The sequence below is a fragment of the Limulus polyphemus genome, unplaced genomic scaffold (assembly GCF_000517525.1).
Source record: "Limulus polyphemus unplaced genomic scaffold, Limulus_polyphemus-2.1.2 Scaffold1594, whole genome shotgun sequence".
NCBI lineage: Eukaryota > Metazoa > Arthropoda > Merostomata > Xiphosura > Limulidae > Limulus > Limulus polyphemus.
In genome coordinates this window covers 10,449-19,294 of record NW_013667204.1, presented here as the reverse complement: position 1 = coordinate 19,294, position 8,846 = coordinate 10,449, and the positions used below count along the sequence as shown (strand labels likewise).

Here is an 8,846-nt window from a genome sequence, read left to right as displayed (position 1 = left end):
AAAACAGAATTTCACTTCTTAATACTTAATAATACACTCACGCTTTTATATTCCTTCATTTTCTTTCTTTTTTGTTTTTGAGCTACATTAGAAACAAAGAAAACTTACCTAAGTAAACCAATAAATCATCACTATTCTGAAAAATGTGGAAAATACTATTTGTTAATCAAAACCCACAGACATCTGGTTGTGTGCAATTCGCTTGTGTCGTTCCAAATTGTCTTTCCAGGAAAAAATTCTTGAACACAAGTTACAATGGAATAAAGGACGAATATCAGAGTGCATCACAATCTTATGCCTCTTCAGACTAGGTTTGGCTGTGAAGCATCTATGGCAGATTTCACATTCATAATCTCTTGTGACAAGTAATTTAGTCCGTTTAGCATGGGTAGGAAACCAGAGGCTGCTTTTAAGAAAAACTTTCTTGGAACCTAGAAAAAAATATATATGAGTTCAGCTACTACTGAAATTTATGAAGTGATACAAAGAAATATATTCAGATAAAGACAACTTATTACTGGTTTGATTTTTACCTTATAAAAACAATCAATAGTCTGGTATTTTGAGAAATGCTCACCAATACAGTGTACATGCACTTTTTAACAAAATAAACTAAAAGTAACATATCAGTCAAAAAATACAATATATTGTAACCATTAACAACCAACTTCATAAACATATATATACCAATGAGGAGTAGCATTTAAAAAGTGCTGCTGTCAAAACTTGTTACATATAATAAAAGAAATCAATGCATCATATGCTTCAGATTAACAAATAATACTAAATCTATAATACAAGTAGGTATAAGTGGTTTGAATTACTTCACCCACTTATAACTCTGGAACAAAATAATTTCATTGCTCTCCAAAACATAATAATTATTCCTCCCTCCCCTCTCCACATACACAAACATAAAATATGTGAATGAAGTGTAATGGTAAAAATTAATAAGTAATCCAGCAATAACTTTTTGTAAAGATCCACTCTTTTCCTATGTAATTTACAGGATAAAGCCTACAGTTACTATCACTGGCACACAGTATAGTGCAACATGAATACATATATATACCTGATTTTAAATTAGTGAATGGTATGGTCACTTACAGTATATATATACATGTAAAATTTTTAATCTACAAGATTTGTAATGTGCAAACTGCTTTTCCTATAAATCTTTTACCAAATTCTAAACATAGAAAATAAGACTATAAAAGATTTACCAAATTAAAAATATAAATTTTTATTGATACTTGTAGAAAGAACAAAATACATGCTGATCAACTGCATATACATAATATGAGCAGAAGGCTGATAATTTTTTCTTCACTACATTTATTTAACTTAATTTGCTTTTTTAAGTACCAGAACAGCTTGTGTGAAACATTAAATAAATCACTTTACACATATTACTATTTGAGATTAAAGTGCTTACTTTTGAAGTTATTTATTTTGATACTTAGACAAATAAAACAGATCAGGAATAAAGAGCCTTACACTTAGAAACTGGTCTCTTTTCCATCTATAATTATGAGTAATAATATCTTGTTGGACAAGACTGTACAGAAATATGAAAACTTCTAATAACTAAATGCCTATGTTCTAAACATATCAAGCATTAACATGAGTTAATCTTCCACGTGCTTAAAATTACAACACATAATCATACATCAACTGCAAGTTAGAAACATTGGATTGCTATACAATTTTATTTGTCTTCAATTTCTTTGAACACAAAGCACTTGCTTAGTAGAAAGACTGAATGTTTAAAAAGCAAAATTCCAAATTGAACAATGCTCTTTATACACTAGGATCCAGAAGACTTGTAAGCTCCAGCACAGCATTCAGAGACAGTAGAGCCTGAAAGTTAAAATTATATACTTACATCAAAATCAACAATGTTCAAGTTTCTGAGTTTTATTTTATATATCCACTGCTACATAGACTTGTAAAATTTTAAAAAACTGCTAAATAATAAAATTATTATAATAATGAAACCTTGGAACTTAAGTCTAACTAGCTGACTTTATTACTCTCAGGAAATAAATTATGTTTAAACTCTGAATAGTGAAGTATAACTCTTCTGATTAACAATTCTAAATGTAAAAAACATACTATAGAAAGAATCGATAGAAATTTAGTGTTTATTTTCACTCTCTCTTTTTTTCACTGTCATTTCTGTAGGCCCACTTGCACTGACAGTGAAAAAGAAACACTTCATGTCACCTGTTAAGATAAATAAATAATTATCTGTAAACATTTAGTAGTGTGTTCTTATACTGGTGTAGTGATAGTTCTCTCCAAGTAATATTTCTTTGTTTAGTAGTTCTAAACATGAATATATGTAAATTAAAAGCCAAGGTCGTTTTTTACAGTTTTTGGAAAAGACAGTTAAGTTTGACATGATAATACTAAAGATCACATTAATACTTACGTTCAAAAAGAGCAGTCACTACATGAATACAGTTCCAAAACCATCCTAGCACTCACAGAGGAAATTACAACTAACATACATACATTTCAATAATCTGTAAATGCTTCTAAGCTGTATTCTTACAATTTATGAATAAAATTAGTATTTTCTCATTGTGAAATACAGACTGGAACAATGAAAACAAAACTCATTAGTTTAATTGAGTTATAAATGTTAATATCATTTCACTCTAATAACTATACTTATTAGTAGCATTTAAAATAATGTTCAACAGAAATAACAATAACACACACCTAATTACTACTTTTGGGCAGAATATTTTCAATTTGTCTAATCAATGGTAGTTTCCACTTGATAACTGATTTATACAAAGATTAAAAACATTTTAGTTGAGGAATTAAGGACAAAATTAATCTTGCACATTTTTAGCATAAGTATCTAGTAACTCTAACACAGATAGGATTATAGCAGCATTGCACCTGATTGTTTAATAGCGTGTATAATTTGTCAAACTCAATTCTATTTGATTTGGTAATATGAAAGTATAAACTACATGTGTGTATATACATGTATGTATTTAATACAAAATATTATTTGTTCACAAATTCATATTTAGCATACACATAATTACATATACTTTAACAATATTATATATGTTTGTCCAATAAGAAAGCAAGCACGATTCAGTTATTGTATTGGGTTATTTCTAATGGCACACAGAATTATTTATTTTCCTCTTTTCCAGAAAGAAAAAGAAAATATACACATATATATATTATTTCTTTTTATGGACAATATGAGAGAATGAAGTAGACAGTTGATAATAGTACAACCCATGAAATTGTTTATAAAGCAAACCTTAAGCCAAGTTATCAGTACACAGTGTCCAAAAGGCCTTTCAGCCCATCAAGATCACACATGCACCCATCAAAACAGACATTAACAATAGTAAAAAAAGTTGTACATTTTCACATATACCAAAATACCAAATCAACAAGTTAAAATTAAATTAAAAAATCAGCACAAGTACATCATAGGCCATTCCAGTCCACATATTAAAATCTAATAAAGAAATAATTTTGACAAAATACATGTCTGGATCTGGGATTCAAAGCTTATATTTTACCCCTAATATTTAAACTTACATTTTCAATATTCTCATTTCAGCTCAAATATCAGCCTATGTAGTTTGTCTGTCTCTGCAGACTGTCAAAATGTTGATATTCTTTCTGCAAAAAGGGGACCAAAACTTCACACAGCACTTTAAATTATGTCTCATCTAAGTATTGTACAATATTAAAATAACCTTTTCACTCATCAATTTAAAAATTATACAAACCAGTCCCAGAACTATATGAGTTCTTTTCATGATAACATAAAGTTTAAGGACAACAAGAGAAACCTTGTTGGTCCATCTATGGTGTCAAAGTTACTAAATTAAAAAAAAAAAATAAAACCAGCCCTTATCATTTATAAATTTATTAAGACTTCCCTTAAACTCTCTTTAACTTACTGCATCCAAATCCAAAAGCAACCCACCCTTTTAGAAAAATAAAACTGTCTTAGTTGAAGATGATGCCTACTCCTACTACAATTTATACATATTCCTTAGTTCTACCATTCTCACTATTAAATAAGAAGAAAATTATGTACTACACTAACAATTTTCTTAATAACCTTCAACACCTCAATTAGATTCCTCCTAACTCTTCTTTTTTCATGAGAAAACAATTTGAAAGATCTTAACCTGTTCTTGTATGACAACCTTTCCATTTCGGATATCATCCTAGTAGTGACAGGCAATTAATGGAATTTGTTAATCAATTCGTCATCATGCTCTTTAAGTGATTACATTCAACTAATCAATTAAGTTAAACAACCTCGAATTAATCAAAAATAATGAGAAATTATCATTAAAATATTTCAATTACTTGAATAGTTGGAATAACCAGAAACATTAATATCAACTAGGTGATTATTTCATATAACCATTGTTTATATTGGTTAATCAGATTAATTACCAAGCTCTACATCCTAACAGCCCTCATTTGAACACTCCAATAATTCATTGCCTTTCCTACCTTTTCTAAGATAAGGAGCCCAAGACTTAACACAATACTCCAAATGAGGCCTAACCAGTGACCTATGCAATGAAGTTATAACCTATTTAGACTTGTATTCAATATTTCTGTAGATACAACTTAAAATCCTATTTGTTTTGCCACTAGTAACAGTATGCTACTTGGGTGGCTTAAAAGACTAATTAACCAGAACATCAAGGTAATTTTCTGCAATAACATTGTTAAGGTGATTCCCATCAAACTTATACTTATAATTCAAATTATGATAAACAACATGCATTACCTTGCATGTACTATAATTAAATGACACCTACCATTTACTTGCCCAACTTACTAAATGATCCAAGTCCTTTTGTAAAGTAGAAGTACCCTCCTCATAGCCAGCAACACCCAAGACCTCAATATCATCAGTAAATTTAAACAACTTATTGATCATTTCTTCACATATTTCATTCATGTAAATCAAAAAAGAGCAAAGGTCCTAACACTGACCCCATTGGCTAACCCATTTGTGACATTAATCCAGTTTCTGCTTTCTTCCATTTAGCAGTCATTCTATGCAATGAATAAACCATCTTATTTACCCACACTTATAGATATCTTTTTTTTAACAAGCCTTTTATATGTCACATTGTTAAGTGCTTTCTAAAAATACAAAAAAAAAGACCAAATCTATATACTTACCTTCACCTACATAAGCAATAATCTCATCAAAGAATGTCAAAAAGTTAATGAGATCTCAAGCTTCTATCAATAATTGCATATAAATCCTTCCCTTTTCTCAACATTAATGTTATTCTCACTCAAAAAGTAAGTCCTTTTCACCTTATATCTCAAGTTCATCATTTCACACCTCTCAACCTTTAAAATTCATTTTCAAGATTCTTGCTCCAAAACTACATTTTTGATTAATATACTCTACCAATAATATCAACCTTTCCAAAGATTAGTACTGTCAACCAATTTATAGATATAACAAAGTTAAAGAAGTTATAATCACTAACATAAATCATGAAACACAATGTTTCTACGATATACTTTTGAGAAAAAATATTAATATTTTCCAGGCTACATAGGCTGATAGCTGGATTAAGATATTAGAGCTATAACAAGAATATTCAAAATGTAAACTTAAATATTATGTAAAATTTAAACTTTGAATCCCACACCAATTTTCATTTAAATACCTAACTTTTCTACCAAGAATCTATCTTTCTCATCTTCTTCATTAGTAAAAATACTCATAAAAAAAAGTTGTATTACCTTTCAGTCACGTGTCTTTGTTTACATAAATTTCCTAAAAGACACCATTTTTTGCAATTCACAGAACCATAAAATCCTTCAACTTTCAAGTAAAAATGTAAAGTTTTAAACTAAATTTTTACCTTTCCCTAATTTATTAGTAACACTAGGGTGGGTGCTAGTTGTGGAAATGTTTAATACAGAAAGTTCTTTCCAATTTTAGTGATTGGCTGAGCAAATGGAGAAATATTTTAATATTGAGAAGTGTAAAATTGATTCACAAAACAATAAGGAAATTTCTTTCCTGTGCTGAGAAAGCACCTGATGCAGGTGTGATTATAGATAAATAACTTATTTTTTTAGCTTAGCATTTATTTGTGATTAAAAAAAAAAGAGCTCATCAAGTTTGGGGATGTATTTGTTGGAAGTTTTGTATTTATGAATTAAAAGGTTACAGTGTCTATGTCTATGTTTTATTGAAAATAACACGTTCCATTTAAGTTTCTTTATTACAAAAATAATATAAATATGCTTAAAAAATGCAGAAAGAAGTTACTTAAATATTTTAAAGAAATACAAGCCCTGAAAATAAAAAGAGAGACTTAGAATTGGACTTTTTACTGGAGTATGGAACAAGTACTGACTAGATTCAAACATTTAAAACTGTTAAAAATATTGGATAAGCTTCCTGTTGGAGGTCTAATTAATTAGTGAAATGATAAGCTAAGGAATATGAACTTGAATATTAAAACTAAAAGTACAAAAAACCCAGACTTCTTCAAAATTAATTACTGGTTTGATTATTCATAAGAGCCTATAACACAAAACAGGTGTAATTTGTTGATACAACAATGGTACTACCAAGAAGTCTGACACACAAGTTAGAAATGCAAATGACAGCCAACTGAAACCTTATTTAAAATTTATACAATAGATTATCATCTATCTTGTCTTTACAAATGTAAGGCTAAACCACTTGTAAAGTTCTATTTACAAAAGGTATGCTTGCACAAACATCATTTGCATGTTCTTAGTTTAATTGTCAATTTTACTACTAATATGGTACTAACACAGTACCATTGTAAGTGTTGTTAAGATTCATCCCTTATTTTTGATACTGTGTCATATAAAAAAATAAACAACTTACTAGTTTTTGTGTACCCAATAAAAAAAAAGTATTTATTATACCTTGGTTGTGTTACTAACACTTTACTTTTATAATAATAAGCTTTTATACTATCTGCAAAATTAATATATTTATAATATAGCCTAAGTTATACTTTATACATACTATGAAGTTGAAATTACTGTTGAGTAATTAAATTCAAAGACAATGAAAACGCAAAATTAATCACCAAAGCCCTGAAATTGAAAATGTCAGTGTAACACTAACAGGCTCCTACTCAGCCTCCCAGTCCCAGAACTCCACTTACGCTTCACGGAATTCCCTTAGTCTGTGCTCATGACATTAGTCTTAGTTTTACTGAATAACTTCAATAAGGGCTATATTAAAATTTTCAAATAACATTTTATCACTGACATTAAATAAAAAGATGCCAAAAACACATTTCTGAAACTTGGTATCTTTATCAAATGCAAATGGCGAATTACTCTTTCACTTCTCGTCATCAGCAGATTTGGTAATAAAGTGTGAGAGTTCAACTAAGGCAGATAAATATGCCATGAAACAAATCATTATTCGACTTCATCCCTCTTGCTCACATTTGGTCCATGCTTAGATTAGTTAGAATGCTTCATCCGTGTCAAGCACTTCAATTATTTCTATAAAGGTGCCTCCCAGTGGCTCAGCGACAAGTCTGTAGGCTTACGACGCTCAAAACCAGGTTTCGATACTCGTGTTGGGCAAAGCACATGTAGCAAATGTAAAGCTTTGTGCTTAACAATAAACAAACTAAACTTTTTATAGAGGCAAGGTAATAAATGCACTCACAGTAATACTTATCTCTCGGAGCGCTTAGCATCGCTTCGCTGGTAATATATAATAAATAAACATAACAAACATAAGAAACGTGTTATCTCAAGGTATTTTTTAACTAAGTTACAATTATTACTAATACTGGTTATTGCAGTGTTTGACATTATCGAATTCCTATAATAAATGCTTAATACTTGGGTCAACTTTTAGTTTTATTATGCATTGAAATATTTTCGTATATTATAAAGGTATACACAGCTTAATATTTTTTTTTGGTCAGTTAGTTTGTTTGTTTGTAATTGAGCGCAAAGCTACTCAATGGACTATCTGTGCTATGCCCACCACGGGTATCGAAAACGGATTTTTAGCCTTATAAGTCCGTAGACTTACCGTTGAGACAACGTCTGTTTGTGTTCTCTATTAATATTACGTTCTTATAGCTTGACATAAATCATTGTGGCATTTTGTTTTACACAACTTATTTTTATTAATTATACTTTGTAATTATTTGTTGAAAGTTAGGCTGACAGTCAGGCTTATTTAAAAAAGAACTTCAAGTATGGAAACCCCACGAACAACTCCGAAGTACAAGAAAAGGACGCAGAAAATTATGAAAAATATATGTTACGTATCTGTCTGTTTGATAATTTCTAGTAGAAATTCTTTCCGAGGAACTTCAGGATACAAGTCCTTTCTTGATTAAACCAGTTTATTCTTTCTCGATACAACTTTTTGTAATACACAGAATTTCAACAGTCACTTTAAACTTAACAACCTTTATAATACACGCTATAAATCACACTTTACTTACGGTGCCTACTGTTCTCTTGACTCAATTATCTATCTGCCGCTGGCTTTCTTTGCCAGGTTTATATATACTAAAAAGAGGGCATCTAGATCGCACTCGAGCTGGCGGGCAATTTCATGATCCTTCGAGAAACTCCAGCGCGCATGCTTCCAGAATTGCGTGACTTCCGCTGTCGTAACACTGCCCCTTCCTTAGTATTGTTCGTCCTGAACAACAGCCACTTACATTTAACCAATAGATAATTAACAATAACTTAATTAAATGTACATAATTTACAAATACAAAATTAAAATACAACGAAGTATCTTAATTTTACAGAACGTAAATGTATCTTCTTCCGTACTG

The 8,846-nt window shown here is 29.9% G+C and overlaps 1 long non-coding RNA gene across 5 annotated transcripts in view; it reads right to left on the bottom strand.

Annotated features, from left to right (window-relative positions):
• Positions 1-7,689, bottom strand: part of LOC111086969 — a 43,925-nt gene extending 36,236 nt beyond the window's left edge. For 2 of the 5 annotated variants that reach the window (XR_002611687.1, XR_002611685.1), the window contains exons 1-4: positions 7,113-7,680; positions 3,580-3,663; positions 1,705-1,860; positions 109-431 (exon numbers count right to left, since the gene is read on the bottom strand). This is a non-coding gene — a long non-coding RNA (uncharacterized LOC111086969). Of the gene's footprint in view, positions 1-108; positions 432-1,704; positions 1,861-2,727; positions 2,793-3,579; positions 3,664-7,112 lie in introns of all 5 variants that reach the window. The other 3 variants (XR_002611688.1, XR_002611684.1, XR_002611686.1) reach the window with 3 other exon arrangements.
• Between the last annotated feature and the right edge of the window lie 1,157 nt (positions 7,690-8,846).